Below are 27895 nucleotides of genomic sequence, written 5' to 3'. Positions count from 1 at the left end.
CAAGACGGGTGAACGGAGACAAGGTGCCCTCACCCGACCCGACCCCGAGTGACCAACCTGACACCGCCAGTCGCAAAAGGTTTTCGGCCAGGCCGCTTGTGTTGTGCTGTTGAAAGGAAACGGCGGGCAGAGCACAGCGGAGAGCAGAGAGCAGAGCGCTAGTAGAAGCGGCGGCGGCTAGAAGAAGGTGCTAATCAGCCGTCGAGCTAATGAGTAGCCTTTCAGTTCTAACCCTGTCAGTACGCTGTCAGAATGCAGATTCAAGTGGGTTGTTGAAATGCTGTGAAATCAAATCCAGGCCACCCCAGCCCCCCCCAACACACACACACTCGGAAACGCCCCTGGCGCCGCCCACAGTAGGGGGAACACAAAGAGTGCAAGGCCCAAATTTGTCACATCGAATTACAAAATTTGTCCACGAAACTCGAGTAAATCAGTTTGGATGTTCATTAAAAAAAAAGAGCCTGAAGATATAAAATGAAAAAAGGTCTATCTGAAAAAGAAAAGAAATATTCCTGAAAATTCGGTAGGCTAAACTAATGGTTTATGGAGTTTTATGTGTTTGCTGTCAAACGTTTTGGCACGAAATAAATAAATGTTTCCCAGGATCCGAACAGCTTCCAGCTATCTGCTTCCTCTGAGAATGATTCCTGCAGACGACCCTCTGAAGTTCTCACTCCTGTTTTTTTTTTTTCTTTCCCCTCCTTCCGCTCTCCAAACAGAGTTTTCAGAGGAACAATAAAAGCCCCTTTGACGGGGGTCTGGCCAGGCTCGCCGGCCCTCGTTAAACGCAGCCAGGCGCGGACGGCGACGCAAAGGAAGATGATTATCAGGTCAGATTTATTTGACCTTGAATTAGCCTTGACATTTAATGCTCGACCAGTCCGACCTCTCGACCCCCTCACACCGCCCCGCCCCACCCCAACCACTTTCCGGCCTTAGGGCCGAGGCCTAAGAGGTCGTGGGGTTCACTGCAGCCACATAAAGAGCCGGAAAACTGGGAAGTAACTAAGTGACGTGTTTAAAGGGGAAAGTCCGAGACTTCGCGATGACGAGCCAAAGCAAAGATCCCCTGACGTGATCTCCTCCTTGTTTTTGTATTTGTAGGTTTTGTCCAATGAAGTCTGAGAAAAAAAGGACGTATTTCTCACTTTTCCGTTCCAAACTGACACAAATATTTAGGTAGTTCCGTTACCAGGGATGGCGCTGCTGAATAATAGAACTGGGGAATTATTTAGTTTTCCCACATTGTGCGTATTTAATATTCATCAAACAAAATGATTCCTTCTGCTAAAACTGCGGCTGCGTTGCTGCAATCTATTTTTTTTTTTTTTTTGCTAAATGTGACACTTTAAACGCAACGTGACACTCCTGTCACCCAATCAACTTTTAAATGTATTATTATTTTTCTCTAAATGGCCTTTTTTACGACCAGATGGTTCCAGATGTTAAAAAAAAAATGGATTTTGGAAACCCCCTACCCCCCCATCCCCCGCCTCCATCTGCCGTCTCTTCAAAATTATTTAGACATTTTTCAATAAGTCATAATATTTTGCTGCGGTCGTCCTCACGTTACGCTGCCAGAGTGAAACGAATGGGTGAACAGAAAGGGTACGTCAACGAGGGCGTGAAGACAATAGGAACATGGAATCAGGGAGGGGGGTGGAGAAAATGGTCAGCAATGGACTAAACAAGAGATGATGGGATGATGGAAGAGAGGGAAGAAAACATACAAGTTAGCGTTTGAGAGTAATTGACAGTGACGGGTAGTCAATAGCTGGACGGTTCATATGTCTGACTCCTGGATTTCATCTGTCTCTCATCCAGCTTTCCTCCTCATGGGAAACGTCTTTTTTTTTTTTTTTTTTTCAAATGAGCGTCAGCGGCGTCCAACGCCAAGGTTAACCAGAGTTATTCACAGTCGGTCAGCATCAACTCCCCCCCCAAACCCTCCCCCTGATGGGTTTGGAAATCTGTGATTTTTGGAACTCAGCCGCTGTTTATGAGAAACTGAACTTGTTGTTGAGTTTCGGGGGAGACAAAACATTTGTGGTGTGGGAAAGTGAGGGCAACAGCGGGGGCGCAGATAGAGGGGACAACATTCTCAGGGACAAGATGTGTCGACACACCTCTGAACTGTAAAGGGGGGGAGGTGGAGAACTGTGAGGTCGGGATTTAATTCCTCGCTATGCGTCGCCGGGAGCATCTCTGTTTCTGATTGTCTGGAAAAAAGAACTCTGGAGATCAGCGGTGAAGATGTACAAGTGGAGAACAAATGTGTCTGCGAATCAGCCCTCACTGATGTCACAAAGGGCACGACAGGAGCCAGTTTTTGGTTCCATCCCCTTTCAAACACGTGTAGCTCAAACCAAGCAATTCGTTTTTGGCAGGTAAAGTTGCAAACAAAGGGCTAACTGCTGCTGCTTTACGGACATTTTGAGAGTTTTGGATGATTCATTGCTGCAGAAAAATATAAAGATTTTGACAAATGCGTACAGAAAAAAACATCCCAATTTATTGGGTATTTGTAGTACACATAGTTTCCACACAGCATCAGGTATGATGCAACTCATTTGTGGTGCCTTTTCTCTGAATGATAACACGCTGCGGCGGCGTCAGTTCAAATGGATCCAGGGGAGGCAATGGTCCAGAAAGAGAACAACAACCTCTCAAGTGTCCCCCCGAAACTATAATGAAGCGTCACATGGTGCTGATTGCTGAGCTTTAATGTGGGCAAACAAGACATGAAAGGGAGTCATAAAAAAAGAGAGCGAGAGAGCCGGGGATGAATAGATAATCTATCTCTCTTATGGTGACGCCTGACAAACGAGGGGTTTAGAAGTTTACGGCACCCAAAACGCCCTCGTCTTTATCGGCTGCCTTTGTCCCCGGAGGCCTTCGCTTAATGATGTTCAATGCATAGGTTTATTCAGCAGCGTGCGCTTAAAGTTTAGGGGAAAATGGCTACAGCATTCAGGGTGACCCCATCACGGCCTCTTGGTGGTGGCGGCGAGCAGAGGGTTAACCAGCGCAGAACGCGCTAATTGGCCAAGACTGTGTTTTTCCCATGACCCCCTCTTACACCCGTTATTAGCCGTATTGTTCTGGGAGGGGGTGGAATTATCATATAGTGCTAGAAAAACATCACAATTAGTCCAATTTGACAACAAATAAATGGCACATCGGGCAGTCCCGAACCCCCGGCTGAACTCTAGTGTGCTTTGCGAGAAAATAATAAACAGAGACGGCCGACGCGAAATAGGGCTGAGAAACATAGAATAAATTAAAAGAATGAGCGGGAAAGTTTGTAGTTTTATATCTGTTGTGCACGGGCAGCTAAAAAACAGTCATTATTGTGATTTATTTTGTTAAAAAAAGGATTGTTTGTATTATATGTTGAGTCTTAGTATTATAAGGTGTCAAGGCCCTGCAGGAACTAGCAAAGGACATCTCCTATTTCATACATTTAGCACAAGTACTTCTCAAGAGAAACTGTGTTTTCTTTTTTTGTTTAGAGTGGAAGATTGCCTGAATTAGGTGGAGTGATTCCTGGCCTTGTAGAAGACCTGCCCTGCTTCGTTGAGTTTGTCAGTCGTGGGCCTTGATGGTCATATTGGTCAAGTATCAAAATTCCCAGATTTGCTGTGAGGAAGTTAAAAGAGGAGTGGCTGACGAGTTAAAACCTTATTTCACTGTCTCAAAATGTGTCCAGTTGAGCGATTGGCAGTGGTGTCACCCAGGGATGTGTACTTGGTCTGCTGCATTACTCCATCTACACAAAAATTGCACTGATTCATGCTATTTTATGCAAAAAAACCAAACATATCTTCCAAATTAAGTCATAGCTAGTGTTGTCGTACTCTAAGGGTGAATTCCAATTTCTCCTTTAACCCTCAATCTCAACCCTCAATCTCAACCCTCAATCTCAACCCTAAATCTCAAAAATGCGCGCTCCCGCGAGGTGCACGTGCTATCCCAATTCTCAGAATGTCAAGTTGAGGGACAAGATTAAGGGCTGTATCGCCCTCAATATTGAGATTCTCCGGCACCACCCTTGGGAGTAAGGGCTACCCAGAAGGCATTGTGTATTTTCGCCAAGACATCTTCGAAAAAGATGGCGACGCAAAAAGTGTTTTCTTAGTTAATAAAGATATAAATATTATGAAACCATTTTATTGCCTTTTTAGTTTAAGACTTTTTTTTATTGATTATTGACATCGTTGTTGCGTAACATTTTTTTTTTTTTTTACTTTACAATGTTTGTCAGCCGGATCAGCGGTCCCGGCTTCACGTTACTTGTGTACATCGTTGTGTCGCGACAGAGGACTTCTTTTTAGTCGTCTTCTTCTTTTTCTCCTTCTTCTTCGTTGTCGTCGTCTTCTTGACGGACTGGACGTAGCCAAGATTGAGGGCCAAAGACTGAGGGTTAAGGGCGAGGGTTGAGATTGAGGATTAAAGGAGGAATTGGAATTGGCCAAAAATTGGTCTTAAGACCACTTATTTAGGGTCTTGGTCTTGGTCTTGGACTCGGAGGCATTTTTACTTGGTCGTGTCTTGATCTCGGACTGGGCCTGAGCTCAGACATGAAAGGTTTTTACGCATTTTGTTTATGCTTGGCATGCCATGATTTTCAGTTAAATTATTCCTAGTTAATTTATTTTTTAATTATATGAGGCATAGTTTTGGTCTTGTCTCAACCTCGATACTCTCAAGTCCTGATGATGTCTTGGTCTCGGTTGGTTGGCGGTCTTAACTACAACACTAGTCACAGCCCATAATCTCTTATCCAATCCCACTTTATAGACATTACAGGTCTAAAACGTTCTCACCTTCGGAACCAACGCCTGCTTTTTTGACATTCCTTTTTACCTCCCAGAAGTGACCTGTCCTGGAAAGCATACACAGCCAATACCGGCTTTGGCCTTTATCTGGCCTGCAGTCTTGCTTGTGAGGGACTTTGCCACCAATCTACCATCAGGCCCCCCTCCAAACTCAAAAGAGGGGGCCTGCGTGTGGACAAAAGCGGGCCACGCATAATATGAAATACATTCCCAGGCGGTGGTCAGTAAAAAATTCATTTCAAAACTGTTTTCTCGGGCGAAACAATGGGGGTTGGCGGTCACGGCACTTATGGGCAGATTTATTAGGGGGACGACGACGGCGGACGAGACAATTGGCGGGGCATGCGGTGGTGACAGTTTGGCGAGATGGGCAGAGGCAGGCGGGGGGCAGAGTAGATGCACTTAAAAATCACTTCTTTCACCGTTACCCCTTTGGCTGCCGCCGCTCGCTCGCTCGTCAACAAAGGGATGAAAAAGTCCCCGGCACTGAGCGGGGGCCTTTCACGCGGCACAGCTCGTCATTGTGTTGGGAAAATGAGCCAATTTCCATAAGCGATTGGCGGGACAATGTCTTAAACAGGCGTGCATGCCGAGTGACAATGTGGCGAAAACAAAGGGGGCCGCCCCCTCGATTGTCTCAGTGTGGGCCGCGCTTTATGTTACAGTAGAGCGGCTGCAGGGGGCGCCGACGTCACAGCGGCGCTACGAGAATGCACTTCGTAAACTATAAAACGTCGGCCATTTTTTTCTGTGGGAAATCTTCAGAAATCCGAGGGGCTTTTGCACCAAGAGCGTCTAAGGAAAGACAGAAGTCCCAACATTTTTGGCCGTCCACTCAGCTGCTTTTTTTTTTCTTCAGCTGAGGAGGAGGAGGAAGAAGACTTTGATGGCGGTGCCAGGAGATCTGAAAGGAGTAAGTGTTGGGATAAACAAACCAATTCATGGGGAGATTACGCTAGAAAACATCACAAAGAAGACTGTAGACGAGTGACTAGAACCTCATTGGAAGCTATAAAAATAGCATCTCCTCGGGAGGGCCAAAGGCCAAAACCCACCAGCAACTTGCTTGCAGGGGGTGCGGAGGCAAAGTTTACGAGAATTTGCTCTCCTAATTTTTTTTCTTAAAACTGAGAGAGATAAAAAAAAAAACAACCAAGAACACATGTCCTGCCATCATCTCACACGGCTTCCACGCAGCTTTGAGCTCGCAACCAAAACATTGAACGTAATGTAAAACATATTGTCGGAACAGATGCCGTATCAACAGAGCTGTGTTTGTCTGCAGCTATCTTTGGGTCTGTGCGTCCCTCAGCCTCCAGCTGGATGTCTGACAGACTCCAGGACTAACCACTGGACGAGGAACTGGCCACACAACTACAAGTACAACCCCGGCCCATCGTCACTCTTGAGCAAACTAGGGCAGAAAAGAAAGAGTGCTTTGAGTTCCTCTCGCCAGTGAAGTGGTTTCGGCATTGTGTTATGGTCTTGTTAACGTGTCTGTCAGAAATAATTCAATCGTGCCCCTGCGGCTCCTGCCGACGACAGCCAACTTGAAACATGGTGCCCAAAGGGATTTCAATCAAGTCTTACCAAACACCAGTCAGGAGCAAAACAAAAATGTCCTTTCTCTCCCGTTCTTTTTTATTGTCATGAAAATGGCACTTGAGTTCTGTCATCACGTCAGGGGACGTCAAACAACTTGAACGTGCCCCCTCCCCGGACGCCACCGCCGCCACCACCGCCACCACCGCCGCCACCACCGCCAGTTACCTCTTGCTCACCTCGACGTGGGCGAGGCTATCTGAGGACACTAACGAGCTGCATTGGGCTCCCGGGCATGAGGAGGAACAATGAGGAGCAACATGGGAACCAGAGTGCATCTGGGCTGCATGTGCTCACGCACACACACACGCACGCACAAACTCATGGCGCATTCATGGGATATTAATGCACGCAAACACATGCATACCGTGCACTTGGTTACCTCGTTCTCCCCTCTTTTTTTTGGGGGGGGGGGGGGGGGGGTATAAAGTATAAAACACACACACGCACACACACATGCATGCACGCAGTAGGGAGTGAGAGCTTTGTGAGGAGGATGTCACAGGCTCCCTGCTGTGCTTCACACTGCCGCTCAGTGATGCTGTGAGATGGGACATCGCATGACTGGGAGCACAATAATGTGTGTGTGTGTGTGTGTGTGTGTGTGTGTGTATAAGAGGTCTTTTTTTTAATGTACTACTGCACCCCCCGCCCTTCCCCCCACACACACGCACATACACGCATGCACACACACACGTCACTGGAGTGGCCTCCTGCTGGGTTCCTATCAGCGTCAGCCGTGAATCGGCGCGCTCAAGCAGCAGTAAAGCCCCCCGAAATCTCACTCCGCTGACCCTGCGCGGACAATAAACTGCATCTAATTACTGGCGCATGCACTGCCGACACTCCCGGCGCTCCCGGCCTGGCGCTCCCCTGGCACCGGCCATGGACCTTCACCAGAAAGCAGGCATGAGTGCATGACAACTTCCTTTAGAGACAAGACTTCCTTTGAGGTTACTAAGCGATTAGGAGCTTACGTTTATTGATGGTTATTGGTGTTTCAGTTTGCAGACAAAAGCAGCATCTGGACTCTGGAGGGAAAGCCCTCCGAAGTTTTCTGCGCCCAAACTAACTTTCATCCACCTTTTTCCTTCTGGCTTTGCTCCGCCCTTTTTTCCCCGCTCTGCCCTCAAGTCTCGCTGACTCTCACTTTCTTTCGTTTTTTTATTATTATTATTTTTTTTAACATCGACAACAGGGCTTTCGCCCTGTGTTGAATAGGTGGGCGGGCGGTGCTGACAGGTGCTGTGGAGGATGTTGCCGCCCCGGTGGCCTTGCAGGTGTGCAGACGTCGAGGGGAGGGGTGGCAGAGCGCCTGCGACCTGCTGCTGAATCACCAAGTATCACTTTTCAAAGCCGATCAAAGCGGCTTGACTGATCGCAGGGTTTCTTTTCCGGATTGTGTTATGGAGGCGTGTTACATTATCATCATTGTCATTATTCTTCTGTTCTCCAAGCCCAAAAAGAAGCCAGGAGTCAGGAAAATCACGCCTAGAAACGTCTTGCAGTCAAAACGCCATGCGTCTCCACTCAAAATGGTTTGAGTATATCTGGGCCAATCAGAATCCTTGGAGGGAGGGAGAGAGGCGGGAGCCCAATGACTACTGTCATTGGGTGATGTGTCCATTAACTCCCCAAAAATTGATGTTGTCCAGGTGGTACAAACAACTTCAAATCAAAGTGGAATGAGTTGGCAGACACACAGGTTGTCAAGGTTCTGTTTTCTGTCTTTGGCTCGTTTGAACTTGTAAAAATCCAACAGCACTCTACAACTGTAGATAATTTTTCAGGCAAAGACTTGAAATATTTCTGAGATGGAAATACATTCTAACAATACCAACACCGCCACATCAACATAACAATTTTTTTTTTTTTTTTTTTTTTTTTTTTGTAATTTGCCATTTCCTGTTTGAAAACGTTCTTCCCGCGGAATTCTAATAACAAATTCTTCTCAAAGGGCCGACAGTAAAACGACTAGGATAACATGCAGCGAGCCTGGTGGCAGCGTGGGTGGCTGATGATGAAGTAATTGGCTGCAGAAGGTGGTGGTAGGGGCGGCGGGGCAGTAGGCGGGACTTCGGGGGGGGGGGTTATCATCCAAGCACTCAACACCCAGAAACAATTAGTCAATTAGGGCTGCGTAATTATGATCAGGAGCTTTTGTTGTCGCTAAACCCTTTTTTTTTTTTTTTTTAAACACGTATGAAGTGACCTGGAAAGACGCACAATGGCAACTTTTTGCCTGTTAGTCCGGCCGGCAGTGGAAACAATGGCTGGATTCAGCCACGGGGGGAATGTCGTCGTTGGAGTTTGTTACTGTCAACAACGACCTGCAGTGTGTTGTTGTTGTTGTTGTCCTCCAATCGGAGCTCCTTAAAAAAGCATACATATGTTGCACAACACACACACAACAAAAACACTGGCGGGTCCCAGGCAGCGCAGCAATTAATTACACTAATACCGACTGTATTAATAAGTTCATAATTCATTAACCTAATTTTCTGTTATGTTGATTATTTATCCTTCTTTAATACCACTCATCTTTCTCATTAGTTACCTTCATTAATTTGCCTTTGACAAATGTATTTTTGTTTATTGATTTGCTTTATGTAAAATAATAATGTAATAATGTAAAAAATTGCTTTTCGCTGCAGGCAATTGCACGTTTTTTTTATTGACGACAGAGTTGAACCCTCAAGTCGTCTCGGCCTGGACAGGCTGGCCACTGCAATTACTATCGACGTATCAATGGAGGCTAAAATCCTTTATGATTCGTGACCTTTGGTCTCGTCACTCACTTTTCATCTTGATTGATCGCGCGATGGATTGACGTGATTCACTGCTCCGAAATCAGTTTGCCTCTCCCTCAGTCGTGGGAACTTCCCATCGATATTTTTTCCATTTTCTCCAAAACTCCAAACGTCTGCCTGGTGGTGGGTGACCTTTTGGCCGCCACCATGGACCGTTTAAGAAAAAAAAAAAAAAAACTAAAATGGGACGTGGCTGTTTGAGATTAGCGGCCTCAGACATGTGCGGTAACACCCCGAGGCCCATTAACGGGGGACGATTTACAGCGCCGAGCTAACAGCCCCGGCTCTGCTGCTTGGCTCCGCAGAACAATGGCACCAAACAAACGCTGCAGCGATGATTTGCATGTTGCGCCTGAGAGCAGGAGAGCCGACTGGGGGAGGTGGCGGTGTGGGAGGGGAGTAGGGGGGCGAAACTGGGCGGACAAAGTCAGAATTCCACCCAGCCGGGAGTTTGAATTATCATAATTGGAGGCCACCGCTGTGGGAGAGAATTTGGCAGCCAGTTCAAAATGTGATATTATGAACCCCGAGTGCCCCGAACAATAGGAGTCATGTATGATTATGCATGACTCTCCTCCGAGTTTGACGGCCGAGTCGGGAGGATGAGTCCAAAATCTGGCATCGGTTTCCTTTTCTTTGTTGTCAGTTTTTTTTTTTTTTAAGAAACCTAAAAAAAGGGCGTGCGCACACAAACACACAAGCACACACACACACACACACACACACACACACACACACACACACCCTTCCTACAGCCTTCAATCGAGGACCTTTTCCAAGTCACTAACCATGAAAGTGCTGCCTTTGATGTGGCCTCAGAGGTTCGGGAGGAAACGTCAAAAAAGTCTGATGGCGAATTAGCTCTTAGCGTCTTGTCAAATTTTTTGGGCGACAGAAAGTCAAGAAAAATCTGTGCTGTGATTTTTTTCCAACCCCCCCACTGAGAATCTGACTCCTTTTAAAAAGATAAAAATCAGGCAGACTGCTGGGGAGGGGAGTGAAGACATTTTGGTGGGATGCGAGTGTCCAAAACGCATCTTCCTTTTCTTGTGGGTTCATTTTTTTTTCTTCTTCTTCTTCTTCTTCTTCTTCTTCTTCCTTTTCTTCTTTTTTTTTAGGGCAGGATCACACAAACACATGTTCAAGCTGGGAGGAAACCAGGGGATTTGAGGAACCATCTGTTAACCAAAGCCTTTGGGAAGCACCACTAAGATGATCTTGGGATATTGTTCTCCCCAGGTGGGGATGGCGGGGGCTCCGCAGGGCCCCCTCGGGCCCCCCAGCAGAAAAGGGAGGGAAACGGGGAGCTTAAAGCAGTGCCCGGCTCACTGATGCCATAATCTCATTTTCATTCATAACGCCTGGGTATTTCAGGTCGGAGGAGCAAAAAAAAGGAAGAAAATAAGGCGGAAAAGAAATGAACTTGACCAACAGAGCAGCTCGGGCAGTTAGGCGGCTCTTTGAAATGACCCCGACAAGCACAAATAAAGGGATTATCTCAATTTTTTTGAAGCTAACCCTAACCCTTCGAGCTGACCAGGGATCGTTCACAGGTCAGAGACAGACTCTCGTGATTCCCGGGGCCGGAAAAAGAAGAGCCAATCGTCCGTTATGAGAAAAAAACATCAGCTGCAGGGAGGGACCGCTTTTCAAGGACTTCATTTTTTTCCAAGGTGCAGAGAAGCTCTGGTTCTGGGCTCCACCTCGCTCCAGGAGTTATGAGCCTGTTTCCAACAGCTGCTGCTGTTGATGCTGCCTCCACCGGGAGGCCGAACCTGAGTCAGGGTGGTTTAGCATTTTTGGGAGCCGGGCCCAGATCTGGAGATACTTGACTCCGAAAGTCTGCTCCAGTGATCGGTGTGAACTCAACAGCAGCAGCAAGTGACGCTTGAACCACTTAAGATGTTGCACAACTCACAGGTCTCAAAAGTGATCAAAACAAGGACGCGAGGTGAGGATGCCGAAAGGCAGGAGATGCTATGAATCACACCAGGAGAGGGTCTGACATGAGGACCATTGCAACCTTAAATTTGGAAAATCCCTGTGTTCCCAAATTCCAGGTGACAGATTTACAGGGGAAACTGTAACTTGATTAACGCAGCCTCGTGGTCCTGGTTGGAAGATGAATGTTCGAGTCCTGCTGGATCAAAAGCCTCAGAGGACCTTCAGGGGGTTGAATGGGCGCCCCCCCCGACCCCCTCAAGTTTCTCTTGAAGGTTGGAGGATGTCCTGTCCTGACGAATGTCTGCACTCGGATGGACTTGGAGCCAAGGAGATGATGGAACCCACCCGGCCCAACAGGACACGAGATGGGCCGGGTTGTTGCGACACAGCTGTAGGGTCACAAAATCAAAAGCAACTGTGATGAGGAGCAGTTGGCTCTGATTAAACTTTTGCCAAAAGAGTAGCTGCATTTCTCTGGATTTTAAACCGATTTCAAATCCATTTGATGGAAGGATTCCACAGCCAGGGACGGAAACTTGTGACCCTAGGGTCTGGAGGGGTGGGGGGCGGAGGGGCGCGACCCTGGTTCAAGGTCTCTGAGGAAGCAGCTTGTCCACCGTTAGGAGCATTATGGATTAGTTACAGTCGACGGGCTGCAATAATTAGCACAACAAACAAGAGACCTCTAAGCCGGGCTACTTTTCTGCTCGGCCGTCCAGACTTTTCCAGTCTGTAATTGGGGTTTTACTCATTTCCTGCTAATTCCACCTCACCTCATCTCACCTCCTGATGCTCCTCCACCTTTTTTTATAGCATTCAGTTCCACACCTTGATCTGGCTCTCTCGCTCCTCCCTTGATTCAATCCCTCATGTTTTAAGTTTGGTATTTTTTATTTTTCCTGGTTGTTTGTTTTGTTAGGGCACCTCCTCCTTTCACCTCGGCTCCACCCTCCTCCTCCTCCTCCGCCCCGGTCCTCCTCCCTCCCTTCCAAGGTACTGAGTGATTTAAGTCAAGGGCGGGGGTGGGGGGGAAACAAATCTTGGCCAGGCGAACAGATTGTTGGATGCTTGTTGACCTGTCAAAGCGAACAGAATTGTGGCACAGGATTGAAAATCTAAATCTGTATTAGAGGCTTTTGTTGGGCCTGAGGCGACTCGCTCTGCACGAAGGGGTCTTTATCTTGCCATTAAGAGGGGGCACACACACACACACACACACACACACACACACACACACACACACATTAAGCACCCTCCTATATTTTGAAGTCCGCACAATGTGAAGGCAATGTCAGTCTATTTTATTTAACGTGTTTGCGTTAAGTCACGTGTATTATGCAACATTATAAGCTGCTTTCGATGGACTAGTGTTACATATTAGTGTTAGTTAACATTATATTGTTACAATGTCCAATAAATGAAATTTAATTTGGAAAATTGTTACAATCTCAAACAAATGAAAGCCAATATCGAAAATTGATTTTGACTTTTATCAGGATTCTTACCCAAACAAGGACAAAAAATATAAATCTAAATGTGAACTTTACAGTATTTACAGTATACAATTTATTTACTGTAATTCACAGTTAAAAATTACTTTAATTGTCTCTCTAGATTGTGACTAAATGATCAGTCTCAATGGAAAACCTAAATTAGAAACTAAAATTAGAATGTCAATCACAGCGTTTGGACTTTCTCCCAATGATGGTGACTTTAACTTCATATTGGAAGTTGTTTCTGTTTTGGTTTTTTTTAGGTTTGGAACCTTTGGCCTGTTGTAAAAATGTGTGGCGTCTGAACAGAAAAAAACCTTCATACAACACATAAAAACAACCAGAAACAATAAAATGAAACTCCATTCATTTTTTTCCATCCTCCAAGTCCACTTTTGATCTGTTCAAGTCTGAGATAAGAGGCCGGCGACTTAGTTTAAACACAGACTGGGGGATTTAATCGCGTCTGCACGCCGGGGCCATGTTTGTTTGTTTATTCGCCTGCCGCCGGTTGTTGTCCTGTGTGAAAGCATAAGGGCTTGTTGCCGAATGCGGATAATCCTGCTCCGCTACTAATGCCGTGGCCCAGATTGTAACGGGACGGATCGGCTTCCTAAAGTGCGGAGGGCGGCGAGGAAAAATATTGGAATATATATGGTGGAAGAAAAGCGAAGGTGACTGGAATAAAGGAAAGACAAGATGCAGAGGAAGATGAGCTGCTAGCTGGCGAGGATTTCCACCCGAATGATTCCAGCCACTGTTTGAAATCAAGTGACGCTAAAAGCGTCTGTTTGGAACCATCAAACTACCCTGCGCCAATCCCCGGACGGCGCGATCATATGGCTGCAGGCGACACCCGACGGGTGCAGATTAATTAAACTGATGCGTCCCGGCGGCGGCCCCGCTGACCAAATCAGCGCCAAGACGCTTCTTACCAGATTAATGTATTAAGCCATTAAAATCTTATCAGGGAGTAATCATCTACCGGGGAATTCGTTCATTCATTCTGCAGCCGCTAAATCCTGATTAGCATTAGCGCTCGGACCCTGCGACAGTCTGCCCGGAACCTCGCCCTCCCCCCGTCCAAAAAAAAACAAACAGGAGAAAAACAACAGCTTCAGCGTTCAGAATTAATTTGGAATTGGCTTGACGTTCATGCATTTGCAGGCTATTTACAACAAAGCTGGTGTTGGCATTTTATAGAGAATTTTAAAATTCACATTTTGATTTATTTATTGGGGCGATACGGGGGTGCCGTGGTTTCAGTGCTGCTACCTCACAGCAAAAAGATTCCGGGCCTGGGACCTTTCCGTGTGGAGTTTGCATGTTCTCCCTGTGTCTGCGTGGGTTCTCTCTGGGTTCTCCGGCTTCCTCCCGCAGGCCAAAAACATGCATGTGAGGTCAATTGGAAACTCTAAATTGTCCGTAGGTGTGCATGTGAGTGTGAATGGTTGTTTGTGTCTATGTGGCCCTGCGATGAACTGGCGACTTGTCCAGGGTGGTCACCCTGCCTTCGCCCTAAGACAGCTGGGATAATAATAATAATAATAATGATAATAATAATAATAATAATAATAATAATAATAATAATAATAATAACAATAATAATAATAATAAACTTTTATTTGTACAGCGCTAAATCACAACCAATGGCGTCTCAAAGCGCTTTATACAATCAGAGAGAACCAACCGGGCCCCCGGAGCAAGCAAGATGCGACAGTGGCTGGGAAAAACTCCCCTGTGGGAAGAAACCTAGGGCAGATAGGCTCCAGCAGACCCCCGTGACCCTGAGCTCAAGAAGAAGAGGGTATTGAAAATGGATGGAAGGATGGAATGTATTTATTGAGACGATTAAGAACATTAACCTCTTGTTGTTGGGAATCTTATAGTCGTTTTTTTCTAGTTAATTTCACAGCATTGCAAAAATCAGATCTTGCAGTTGATTGCTAGCTTCTTGAACTTTGACCCGGGATAAAAGTTAAAACGTTGCCTGTTTGATCACAGATTGAGATGGAGAGGTGACTGGGTGGCGGCGGCGGTGGTCTTCACGTCTTCGCTCTTTACGAGGCTTTGATGCACGATTGCTTTCATAGTCCGGCCCGGAACGCTGGCGGAACATATCTCACTGTACATCTCTGCGGGTTCCCGTCACCTTCAGTTAAACTGTAGCCGGCTTTGTTCGCGCTCGACACCGACGCGGAACACAATTGAAAATGTTGGCACGGACGCCGGCCGATACGCGGTAACTCAATCTGGACGTGGCTGCTTTAAACTCTATCTGAGGCTTGGGTGGCTTTTGTAAAGCTGCAGACAATGGATGGCTCTGTTGCAGGCACACAGGTTGATTTTCCACCTTTAAAGTGAGGACACCAGATACCCCACTGCTCTTTTCTTTGTGTTTGGTTTTTTGGGGACAAACTTTCTTTCTCAAGGCCCCCTTTTTTATTTTGTTTTTGTTTTCATGGTAGGTCATCCACTCATATTTGACCCGACAATATTTCAATCGTTCAAACCGCCCAGCAGAGTTTCTCACAGGCGGTTGGAGGACGGTGTGCACGCTGCCACCCAAAGACCGCCGCGCACAAACACGTCCCAGCCCTGTAATTTGTCGGGGACAACGCCGGGCCGGCCCCCCTCAGATGTGGCTATAGCGGCGCTGCAAAGCCACTGGATTAAAAACATCACTTAAAAGCCACTTAAAAATATATGTCCGAAGTAATTCCGCCTTTTTTTCCCTTGAACGGTCGCATCTGGTTTCTGACAAGAGAGGGGGGAAAAAAGTAATAATAAGAGGAAACAACAGCGGTGGCGGCGGGCCCATCCCTGAGCTGAACACGACCTCAAACCACAAGTAGAAGTTCTGAAAAGAAAAAAACAAAACTTAGCTTGTGACTTCACGTCTTTGGAGTATTTTTCATTGGGGAGTTTATTGCACAAGTAGTGCGGATTAATAGACGGAGCCCAATAACCACGGCAATGTTTTTGGCGCTAATTTATTCCAATATTTTCCGAGTGGCAGCTCTGAGAACCTGGGCGGGTCAGACGAGGGGACCTAAGTGATGTGTCTCTGCCGTCTTCAAAGACTTTCTTCTTTACTTTTCATCACACGTCCCACTCTGTCTAAATCCTTTACAATAACACACGCTGGGCAATCGCACATTAGTCAGATGGTGGGGCAGGGGGGAGGAGAGCGACACTCGATAGCCGACTCTCGCAAAAATAAAAGCGGCTTACTAAGAGAACAGAAGAAGAGGGGAGAAAGAGAAAAAAAAGAAACTGGATGTTTATTTTCACGAGTTCAGCGGCCAGAGATGCTGCCAGCGGACCTGGTGACCTCAGAAGGCCCACAAAGTCCACAAACCATTTATAGCCTGGTGCACCCGCGCCCCCCCCCCACCCCCCCACACCCCACCCCTCCCACCCTCCAGCCACACACACACACACACACAAAAAAGCTGACTTTAGTTGTTGTTGTTTTTTGCCAAGTCTCGTACAGTAAAGCACTTCCTATTAAAAGCCTAGTCATCAATAAATAAACGCTGGTGTAAAAATTCACTCTGAAAGTCAGTGGAGTGAAGAAAGGAGAACGAGACCCCAGTCAACCCCTCCCACCCTCCCTCCCTCGCTCTGCAGCCCACCTGCCACTGGATCCAAAGTTTAAAAAAAAAAAGAGAAAAAAAAGAAGCTCCAATCTGTGTTTACATCCTGCTAATTGACGCCGTGTCTGTCCGACCTCCCAACGAGCTATTTAGCAGCAAAGCTGGCTGTGCCAGCAGAGGTGCTGAGCTCATTAGGGAGGGCTGGCAGGATATTTGGCAAAAGGTGGAATAAAAGTTTTCGAGCAGAAGGAGCAAAGAGGCAAAACACACACACACACACACACACACACACACACGCACACACACACACGCCCTGTCAGGAGGAAGCGGTGTCTGTGACGAGTCGCTAATCAGCTTTATTCGTGCCACTAAAACCAATCTGTGGGGATCAGACGTGCCAGCTGTCTGCGCTACAGGACGATTATTGTTGCGTTTCATATCAGAGGAGTTATGATGTGAAGGAGCCTATGGAGGTAAAGTCGCCGAGGGCATCACGGACGGCACAATCGCCCTCCTGAGGGCCTCTTTGGCGGACCCCTGTTCCTTTTCCTGCAATAAATGAAAACACAGGATCTCCCGGAACGCAGGCTAGCGGGACTCCGGAAGAGTCCCAAAGTGACCCGCGGAGGGCGCTGCTGCTGCTGCTGCTATTGCTGCTGCCACGGCTGCCCACCCACCTAACTCGCTTTGTAATCTGTTGGTGGATTATACGATTCATTAGCTGATTAGCGTAAATCGATTAACGGCGCCAATGAAAACAAAAATGCTGGAGCTCTGCTGGTGAATGGCTCCCCACGGGCTGATGGACAAAAACAAAACAAGTTGTGGGCGTGGAGCTTAACCCACATTCTGCCTCGTCAAGGTCTGGTTCAGAGCATGAAAAAAAAAGGTGCCGCAACCTTTGACACATTGGCAAACAGGAAGGTCCGGAGGCAAAACAGCGGATCAGATGTTGTTTTCCTTCGTCGTCATCTGTTGCGCTCCTATTTGTGGATCTTTGTTGGAAGGAGATATGGAAGCAATATCTCCACGTGTAAATAAATCAGTGGGGTCCGCTGCGGTCGGAGCCCGCAGGGGGAAAAAAACTTTATTCTCCCAGTCGTAAACACGGACTGGCATGAGTTACACGGCTGGACCGTGATTGCGATTGTCACGCACGAGATGGAAAAAAAAACATTGTTGTAAAAATATCGGCCCTCCTCCTCAGATCTCCAGCAAAGAATCTTTTCAGATTTCAACCCCCCTTTTGACAGCGTTCAACATGTGCCGTACCGTGCCATGCCGTGCCGCCGCTGTTGCGATTGATGTCCTCGTTGCTCGTCTCTCGTGTGGTCTGCGCTTCCGTGAGGGATCAGTATCGACCCTAATTAGAGGACTTTCGTGTTTGGCCCCGACTTCGGTCAGACATTAAAGAGAGAGAACATTCTTCTTCTTTTTGTCTCGACAAACAGGCTCGTCAGCAGTGTTTTTCTTCCTCAAACAGTCCTGATTAGACTTGTGCTATCGCTATCGCTCAACACACGCTTTGGCTCTCAGTGATACGGAGAGACGAAAAGAAAATGAAAATAAAATAAACTCTAACCTTAGAGGGACAATTATTCTCTTAGATGTCCCTTTTTTAAAAGTTCAAGAGTCGTTGCTGCTTTCCAGCTGTTGCTACCACAACCGCAGCCGCCGCCGTCCATCCACCGGCCCTCAGGAATGACAGGAAACCCAGCGGAAACAGGCGGCGGTGTGCTTTGATGTCGGCCCGGGCCCTCGTGTTCCCTCCGTGTTCCGACACGGCCTCAGTCGACACCGCAGTAGTCGGACCCGCACGCCCGGCGATGTAAACACCCTCTCGCCATTGCGCTAATGACTCCCATGCCAGGCGCCGGCGGTGGCGGTGGCCGAGGTGTGGGAGGAGGGTTTGGGTGGGTTCAGGCAGGGTTCAGGCCACATGTTGGAGGACCAACTCAAACATGAGACGGTATGATTGACGCTTCCTGGATCGGATGGTGCAAGAGCTTCATCATCCCCGACTTAAAAGACTTCGACACGTCAGCGCAAAAAAAAATAAAATGAAATAAATCAAAGAAAACGTCAACTGGACAACGGGTAGATCGGGGCTCTGGAACAACTAATACTAAAATGACTTTCTGTTCTTTTGAATCTTTTCAATGCTCACACAGCAGGGCGGCTGGAAAAAAAAGAACCCTGATAAATGTTGTTGAAAAACCAGTAAATTAGTGCTCAGCGATACTCAGAAGGGCTTTAATTTGTCACAACCTGACCACAGATCCCTGAGCAGCAACAATAACAACAACAGCAGCAGCGCAACACAACATGAACGTTTCTGCCCTCTCACGAGCTCAAATCACGAGTTAAAATGCCATGTTGCTGTAATTACACAGACGGCACACTCGTTTGCCATCAAAACGCTTCAAAGTGCACGCGACAGCCGGCGACGGCTTGGATGTGGGGAAAAAATAACAAGCGACTGGTTGTTGAACAGGGAGTCGAGGCTTGTAAAAGACTATAAAAGGAGCAATAAATCTGGGCGTAGACGCGAACGGGCGCAGGGCTGGGACCCGAGAGCTGACAGGCATCACCGTGGCAGCACAAAATTTTGCCTTTGTGGAAACCAAAAATGCAACAATGTCACAAATCATCCCTGAAAGAAGTAGCAAATGAAACAGCCAGTGGGTGGAAAAAAGTAACTCCGGTTGGCACCCGAGGCCTTGGAATGGGTTCAAACCGACCTGATGGTTATTTGGTTTCAATCCCTCCTTCAAAAAAATACTCCTTGTCAACGTTGAGGCGAAGCTGCTTCTGATTTCCTAATTTTTTTTTTTTTTTTTTCAAGTCCCGGCCCCGGAATGAGCAATATGAGGAGGAGGTGGGTTGGGGCGGAATTTCAGAGGACGACACTTTTCGACAAGGTGATGTATGGCAGGGAGGAGGCCCCAATTTGTCTTTCGCCGCTCTGGGGGCTGTGCGAGCAAACACACAGCTGGACTCTGTTAGCATCCACTTACCGCCGCTAACGCGGCTAACGGCATAACATAAAAGGCCCATCTGGCTGTTTTGTGTTGCTCGGCCACATTCTGAGGTGACACTTAGGTAGAGAAACCTGACTTGACCAACGTTTTCCAACAGTATGTTTCTAGCCTGGCAATTGTGATGTCACAAAGGGCACGGCTACCCCTCTACTTGGCTTCTCCGCACCCCCCCACCCACCCACCTCCATCTTTCCACTCTCGGTTTGCTTTCTCTTGCTGCTTCCCCGACATCCCATGCCACCGCTACCAGCCCCCCCAATCCCCCAATCGCTCCTCACCCGCTGTGGCACCTCCCCTCTCTCTGCGGACCAGATGGACACACAGCGCCCCCTCCGCCGCCCCGCCAACCCCTCCCTCTATCTGCGTTGTCTCAGTGGACTCTTTAGAGAGATAAGCCTCGCGGATTTCTACGCACGCCAACCTCGTGAACTTGACCCCTGGACGAAATTCATCAAAGGAAAAGCCCCCTGCCTCCTCCTCCCTCCCCCAAAACCGCCTTCACAAATACATCACCCAGTCCCCCCCCGCCCCCCCTACCAGTCACAGGGCCCCCTTGTTTTTGTTTAGCTACCTCACCTACTTTGCTGATGACTTTTTCTTTATCTTTTTTGTCTTTTTTTTAAGATTTTTCATACGTTCATGTCATTTTGCGGCTGAGTCAATTAAGCATCACCCGGCCGTGTCTACATTTCAACACCCCACGCCTCGTTTCCAATTGTATTTTTCTACAGATGTTTCAGCAAATGTAGCAGGTGCCGAAACACTGGTTCATCCCTCCTGGTTCCCACCGGACTTCATGATTTATGCTGTTGCTCCGTGACACTGCTTCCCTTCCCTGCCCTTCCTCTGGAGGCCGAGATTGGCTGGTTTAGACGCAGCGATAGTGGAGAGTGGAGAGCAGTGTGCCGTAACAGGTGTGCCGCGGTTGGTGCACATGCTCACTGATGAGAAGCGAGCTGCCAATAATAAGGTGCTTGACTGAGTGTGAGCTTCATAAATTCGCATAAACAGAAGGACTTTGTGTCAACAGCAGTCACGAGATCTGATGATTTACAGAAAAAAGACATTGGTACCGAGTCTCTTGCTGCTTTAAACTTGTTTCAACAAAAAAATACCTTTTCAATAAAACTGTTACCGCCAAACAAAAAAAGTATTATTTCCATTGTAACTTTGTAAGGTGTGGATACGGTGCCTTTCACTAATGAAACAAGGGATTTATTGAGTCAATATGACTAAATTCCATTGAAACTGCTGCATTTCGACTTGACATGAGAAGTCTATTATCATTTTTATATGCATATATATATATATATATATATATATATATATATACATATATATATGTATATATATATATATATATATATATATATATATATATATATATATATATATATATATATATATATATGTATATATATATATATATATGTATATATATATATATATATTTATATATATGTATATATATATATATGTATATATATATATATATATATGTATATATATATAAAATCTATTATCACTTATTATCAACTTGTAGACACAGTAACATGTGCCTAAGTGCAGTGTATTTGATTTTATTGCCTTGTTTGAAAAATCTGGAGTGCAAAACGTTTCACCCTTCAAGAGTCCGTCTCACTAATTAATTTACCGGCCCCACAAATTGATGGCCCGCTAATTACGCAGCAGCTTTAATTTGCTCGTAAATCACCTCAAAAATGGCTTCAGATAGACGCATTTGGCTCGCCAACAAAGTGCGAGAGTGTTGATAAAATTGACAGAAAATTGCAAACACAAGCAAGAGTTGATGCGAGCACACGAGAACGCAGCCGCCAAAAAGACATCATTATGTCATTAAGCTGTGCCGTAATTGTGCTCTATCTATCATATGTGTCCCGTCAACACTATTAACGCGCAGACGGCATGATTCTTGTGCGCGTCAATGTGTTCGGGCCAACAAACACCATCTGCTCCCTGTCAGGAGGAAGAGGGAAAGGAGGAGGAAGACGAGGAGGAAGAGGAGGGGAGGAAGTATGAGTTAGAGGGTGCAGATACGGTGGGCGAGGACAGGGAGATAAAGGGGTGAATCAGGGGAAATTACAGGATGATAAGACAGAGAAACATGGGCGAAGTCGGGAAGTGTGACAGAGAGAGCGTAGGAAAGGTGGAGACCGGAGGAGGAGAAAGAAGAAGGTAGTGGTGTAGTCTAGACTGCACAGACCAAGACCAAGACATTATCAAGACTAGAGAGTATCTAGATCGAGACAAGACCAAGACTGTATATTTCAAAGAAAAATCTAAACAAATTGAATGAAAAAGTACATTTTTTAAATTTGTTTGCTTCTACATAAATGGAGCAGCAACGTTTCTTTCCAGCAAGAGATCTTTTGACAACTTTATTTGACGTTTTGCTGCTTTGCCAGCTGTTTTGAACCATTTAATAGAAAACAACTTTGATCCAGAATTAAAAAATAAATCCACGATGAATAATTTCACTGAAATAGAATGCGTAAAAATAATCTTTAATGTCTGAGCTCAACACTAAAACTACACTCATCTTATTCTCGGTGGTTGTGAGACCTCAGAGTTCTGCGTGGATGGAGGGAAATGGTGGTGAAACAAAAGCTTTATTTTCTTTTATTATCTGCCACTGCAATGTTGGCCGAGTCTCAACTGGTCTTGATTAAAAATTCCGAATCTGCCCAAGAAACCCCCAAAAAATTGGTCTGGAGACCGAGACCAATCTCGAGTACTACAACAGCAGAAGGTCAGGAGATGGGGGGTGAGAGATGGGAAGAAGAGGGATGAGGAGGACAACTTGACTGGATGGACCAATCAGGATTGCTTGTTTTAGTGGAGTGGTTTTCTCTCTTTTTTTCGCCCCGAGATTTCACTGCGGGCCGCCGAGCTCCGGAGCTCCGCCCCCTCCACTCCCCCAGGCTTAGCCGGCGCAAATCTAAAGGAATCCCATTAAGGCCTCGAGAAAGTCCCAACTCGGACCTCCGACTGTCTCTCGCCCCACCAGGATCCCACACTCTTTGTTTCTCCGTGGCGTAAACGCTGATTAGCCGCCGCTAAATCCCCGCCCGCATGGGAAAAAAAAAAAAGAAAAGTCGCAGTTTGTGCCGCAAATCCCAGCCGGCGCTGAGCCAGCGTGATCCAGCTCCAGCGTGGACGGCTGTGGGAAAAACCTGCTGACTGCTCAACGGTGGCTGGAAACACTTTCAGAAAAATCCCAATTGGTTCCCAGAAAAAAAAGAAAAACAACAACAACAACAACAACAACAACAACAACAACACAATAATAATAATTTCCAGATACCTCAGAGCAGAAGCTGTTCAGGATGAGTGATGAGGACGCAGAAAACGCAGCAGAACATCAACAAGGATGGTGTGTCTATGCCAGAGACATGCCATCAGGCCATTAGAGTATTTATACTCAGGGAAGGACGCTCACTCTCACATTCATTCTGCATTACTTTTATTTAATTATTATTGTACTTTTTTTTTTTTTACAAATTTTTTGGGGCGCTGCGTACACAGCTGTGGCTATATTTATTTTTCTTTCTATGCTGCTTCCATTTATTTTACCACTTTATCTATTGCCATTCTTTTCTTATAACGCATTCTGTCAGATTGCTGTTCAACATTACACACGTTTTGTGCATTTTCACATACCTGGAGTACAGTAACAGTAGGAAATAACACCTGCTGTTCAAGCCTATTTAACCAGGAATGTGAAAGAGCAAATAGCAATGTGCTCTCCCAAAATTTAGCATTTCCAATAAATAATAATAATTTGTGAGGTCACTCCAACGGGCCCTAAAGGGAAATCTAATTTTAATAGGCCTTAGCTGTGCAAACTAAAATATGACAAATCTTATTTCAAATTCTGTGAATTTTTTTTCCTTCCCACCCAATTATCGATTAGTCAGTCACGAGTTTATGGAAACTCACAGCGCCAACGTCAGTCCAGCACGAGGGGTTTTAAAAGCAGGATTACAAACGTCTTGTAAGCACGGCAACACCTCATTGATGACACTTGTTCGTATTTCAAAGACTTACGAAAGAGACTGAACACCACCGCAGCAGCAGCAGTTACTTCCCTAAAAGATGCCTTTGTGACGTCGTCAGGAAGTTGAAACAGTCGTTTCACACAGCGGTCGCTGTGACGTTCGTCAATCGTCCCACCGACCAAAAAAAAAGAAAAGGGAAGGGTGGCAATTCCTCCTTAATGCCAGTAAAGGTAACCCGTCACCAAAAACTTCCAGGAAAAGAAGGAACTCAATGTCATTACAGTGAAAGCGACCGCATCGCTGAGTGGGAGGAGGAAGAAGAAGAAGCCCCGCAGAAAAATGCTGTTAAAAGTGATCCATGGGGTGAGCGCTGGTAGAAGCCGGTTGCTGAAGCCGAGGGCCAGGACGGAGGTCAAAGGTCAGGGACGCACCGCTCGCAGTCGTCCCCGACCTGGGTTTTAAGAGGTGCCAGGTGACGGAGCTGCAACAGGGGGGAATTCCCTCCGCCAGCTGCCCACCTTCGGCCGGCCTAGCGGGTTCCCTGGGCCCTTCATCTAATCCCCTCTGTCAGGCCCTGATGACCCCCCCACCCCCCACCCCCTCTCCAGCCTTTGTGTTAACCCACCCACCCACCCACACACACACACACACACACACACACACACACACACACACTTCAACCCAGCGCGCTTGCTCGCTCTTGACCGCTCGACTCCTCGCCCGCCTGCGCCGCTGTGACAGAGTGGAAGTCAAGCAGCCTCGAGTGTGACCTTTGACCCCCGACGGAGGAGAGCAAAATTATTCCAAACATGTCCGGGGATCAGCTTGTTGCAAACTCGAGTCTCACCACGACATGTTTGGAGTGATTTATTTTAGTCACAATGAGAGACAAAAGGTCTCCACTTGTGAGGTGATTTTGAACTGTTTGCAAAAAACTGACTCAGTGACCAGGCTAACTCAAAAAATTTGATAATTGTGTATGTATTTATTCAACTACTACCTCCACAGGATCTTTTAACAATTTATGTACTTGTCACTTTTTTGTAAAGATGACACACTTTTTAATCCTGAATTTTTGTTCTTTTATCTGCTCCCTGGTTTGTTGGATGTTTGCATAGGGTACAATTGTACTGTATGTACAGTATACACAAAGATGCATTGGATTCAAGTCAATGTATTTTAAGAAGACAGATATTACATTATTGAGATATTTAAAAAAAAAAAAAAAAAAAAAAGCCACGCACACAACTCGTCAAATAACATCTGTTGCCCGTCAAAATGCATCTTTCTCTCGTCTTTCTCCTCATTTTTACCAACCAGACTTACAGCTGTGCTGTGGATATGGTTTCACACACAGCACAGACTTTAAGGGACAAAATTACAGAGCAGGAGCTGATAAGGAGATTCCTGGGCTACGATCCGGCCCAGCTGCCCCACGTCCAATTAAAGAAGCGACTCTCGGCTGAGATATCGTTTCCGCAGACGACTTTCAAGACCTGCTGCCGTCTTTTTCCTCCCGAGGAGACACATACATACACACGCACAAAAAAACTCCTTTAACATTCAATCATTCCCCGTAGTTTCCTAATCCCTGCCTCAGTGGCCGCCATCCAAATGGGACCTTCAAAAGAGCGAGAGATGCTTAAAAATGCTAAATGTCGACCCTCATAAAGTGGAGCTCCCGGGCATCCAGCCGCTGTGTTTACACCACCCGGGCCCACAAAACACTTGACATTCTTATCTGCAACCATTTGTATCCCCCTCCCGCGATCCGAAAGGGGAAGCTGAGTGCATCTGCGTGTCGGCGCCACCTCATCACTTCTGCACGGGGCCCAAACACATGTTTCCCTTTTAAAGTCACTCGCCGACCAACATTTGTACGTTTCTTAGCGTCAACATTTTGACAGGCTCGCTCTGTGAATCCCTGCCAGCTCCTTCTGGGAGGCGCGCGGTCCCAAGTCATGAGTCCCCCCACCCCGAATCCCCCCGCCACTCGGCGGGGGCCCGGAGGAGAGTCTTGCGTCTGCCCCGGGGAGAGGTCAGGGAGGATCGTGGGTAAGAGGGAGGCAGAGGGAGACGTTCCTGTCTCTGTAAAAACTGACCGTAAAGAACGAATCTGGACACATAAAAGTCCCGGTCTGACGTGTAAACACAGCCTAGTGGGGGGGGGTCGGGGGTGGAAGGAGGAAGGGGGATAAAGTTCCAGAAATAATGACGGCGACTGCTTTCCTTCATTCTCTAAAAGCCTGTTGGAGGAGATTTTCTTCCAGGAAGAGTCATAGATCCAACCAGGAAGCAGAGGGACAGGATGTGCACCTTTTGATCTGCAAATTTATTCCTCCCACTAAAAGGAACACTGTTAAAAAAAAAAGAAATCTTGCCCAGTGTGTGCGCGCGCGCACGCAGTATTTTACCAGCCAAGGGTGCAACCGGCAGTCGAGCGAGCCCGGGTGTGCGGGGGAACAGGAAGAGAACATGGAACAGGAAGATGGAAGTCCCCACACCTGGCCGAGGGCTTCTCCAGACAGATATGAGTCGCGGCAGTGAGGTCAGGGTGGGGGGCGGGGGCAGGGTTCAGGCCGAAGCGGAGCAGGCTGGATGAAGCCCAGAGATCAGGGACGATAACCCCCCACCCCACCCCACCATGCCCCTTAGGATCCAAGGCTGATCTGGACCCTCGATATGAGCCGCCACCTTCATCGCTCGGGTCAGCACTCTCAGGTTACCTGCGCTAGTTTGTTTGGACACCCCCAACACACACACACACACACACACACACAGGCAGCCTTGGACGTGGACTTGAGTGTCACCCAGACGGCGTGAGGGATGCAGCAGCAGGATGGAGGAGGTGGAAGCCCCTTGGTGTCTGTTCTCGTCCTCAGAGGGGGAAAACATGCCATGCGCAGCTGACCCCGCCGCCGACCTTTTGCACTCTTCAACCCTTTTGGGAAAACCAGTTGAAAAAACGACCACCAACAAATCCAAACGTCCTACTGGAACACGAAGCCCACAGTGTTTGAGCAGCGCAGCAGGTGGTCCGGGCTGAAGTTTGAGTACACCACCACCCTCCACCCCCGACCCCGCTGACCTCCTCGCACTTCCCGATTTTTCTCTTGCATGAGCAGTAGGGGGATTTGAAACGTTACAATTGTGCTCAACCGTTTGGCTAATTGGGCGGAGACAAACCAGACCTCCCTAAATAGCGCCACCCGTCGTGTTTTTTTTTTTCCCCCGCCAGCCCCCCCTCTCTACCCCCCCAAAAAAACACAATGCACGGGTGCACACGGGCAATCACACCGTTCCTTCCGGGGGTCCATCCTGTTGCTAACAACTGTAAACACGGCAACAAAGCAAATCCTTTTCCTCCTGCCAATAGCCTCAAAGTGTTTGTATGTTTCAGATGCGGTATCAGTTTTTTTTAATCAAAGAGTAGTTGTGGTAGTTAAAGTTGCGCAACGCGGAGGCCTTGCTTCTCATCCTCGACCAACAAAACAGCGCCTTGTTTCATCTTACTAAACACAAAAAGAAAGAAATCATGCCCAGCTCTGGTAAAAGAAAATCCAGAACTCCAGTCCTTAACAAGCTAGTAGCAAAAGCCCCGCCTCTTTCACCTCAAAGGACACTGATTGGTCTTGTCATACTCAGACCAGGAGAAACAACTTAGTTGGAAATTATTATTGTAAAAAATCTTCAGGGTTCTTCCTCAATTTATGACTGGATTCACTTCCTGTTTTGTGATGCAACAGATCTCCTTCGACTTTGCAAGATCATTTTGTTGAACATGGTCAGAGTGTATTTAGCCCCGCCTCTTCAACCTCAAAGGACATGATTGGTCTAGTCCTGCTCTGAAGAACCAGGAGAAACGACTTAGATTGGAGATTATTATTATAAAAAAAATCTTTGGTTGTGAAGACTCTTCGATGTTCTTCCTCATTTGATGGCTGGATTCACTTCCTGTTTTGTGATGAAAAAAACAAACATATTCCGGGTATATTTGAGCCTCTTGGAGATTTGCACAGTGTCAGAGGTGAAGCCATATTTCCCCGGAGCTGCTCCGGGTCACTGCTGGTGTAGCTTGTTGTGGTGTACACACAGTGTTTGAGGTGCTGATTCTTTCATCCCCGCAGCTTTCATATCATATGTCACAGAGCTCCGGCTAAGCCGCTGCGGTGATAAGGTCAAACGGCAGCTTATCGTACTCTCAAAAAATGAAAAAAAAAAAATATATATATAAATACCTTACTTTGACCTTTACGCCAGGCCACCAATCAGAGCTCCACTCCTAACTCTCTGGCTCCGCTGACGCCAGTGAACGGGCCGCCGGCCAGACGTCGATGACACGTCGGAGCGGCGTGTCGCAGATGCACCGGAGCGCCGCCTGTCATCAAATGCGTCTGCCCGAGCCGGCGGCTGCCCCGGCCGCTCAAGTTCAAAGCGAGCCCCGGCGCGATTGTGATTCATCGCCCTCCGCCGCGGCGTGGGAAGAGAGGAAGAAAGACGAGGGGGAGAGGAGAAACAAAGGAGACCCGCTGACCTTTTCCGACAC

General features: G+C 47.1%; 1 long non-coding RNA gene across 1 annotated transcript in view; it reads right to left on the bottom strand.

The window, feature by feature from the left end:
- The window catches only part of LOC142903175 (uncharacterized), a 52107-nt gene extending 24212 nt beyond the window's left edge, over positions 1-27895 (bottom strand). The window contains exon 1 of the long non-coding RNA XR_012929202.1: positions 27593-27895. This is a non-coding gene — a long non-coding RNA (uncharacterized LOC142903175). The remainder of the gene's footprint in view (positions 1-27592) is intronic.

This window comes from Nelusetta ayraudi, unplaced genomic scaffold (assembly GCF_046127955.1).
Source record: "Nelusetta ayraudi isolate G7.1 ecotype Tasmania unplaced genomic scaffold, CSIRO-AGI_Nayr_v1 ptg000106l, whole genome shotgun sequence".
NCBI classification, from domain to species: Eukaryota; Metazoa; Chordata; class Actinopteri; order Tetraodontiformes; family Monacanthidae; genus Nelusetta; species Nelusetta ayraudi.
The sequence above is the reverse complement of the archived record's forward strand: the minus strand, read 5'-3'. Positions and strand labels throughout refer to the sequence as shown.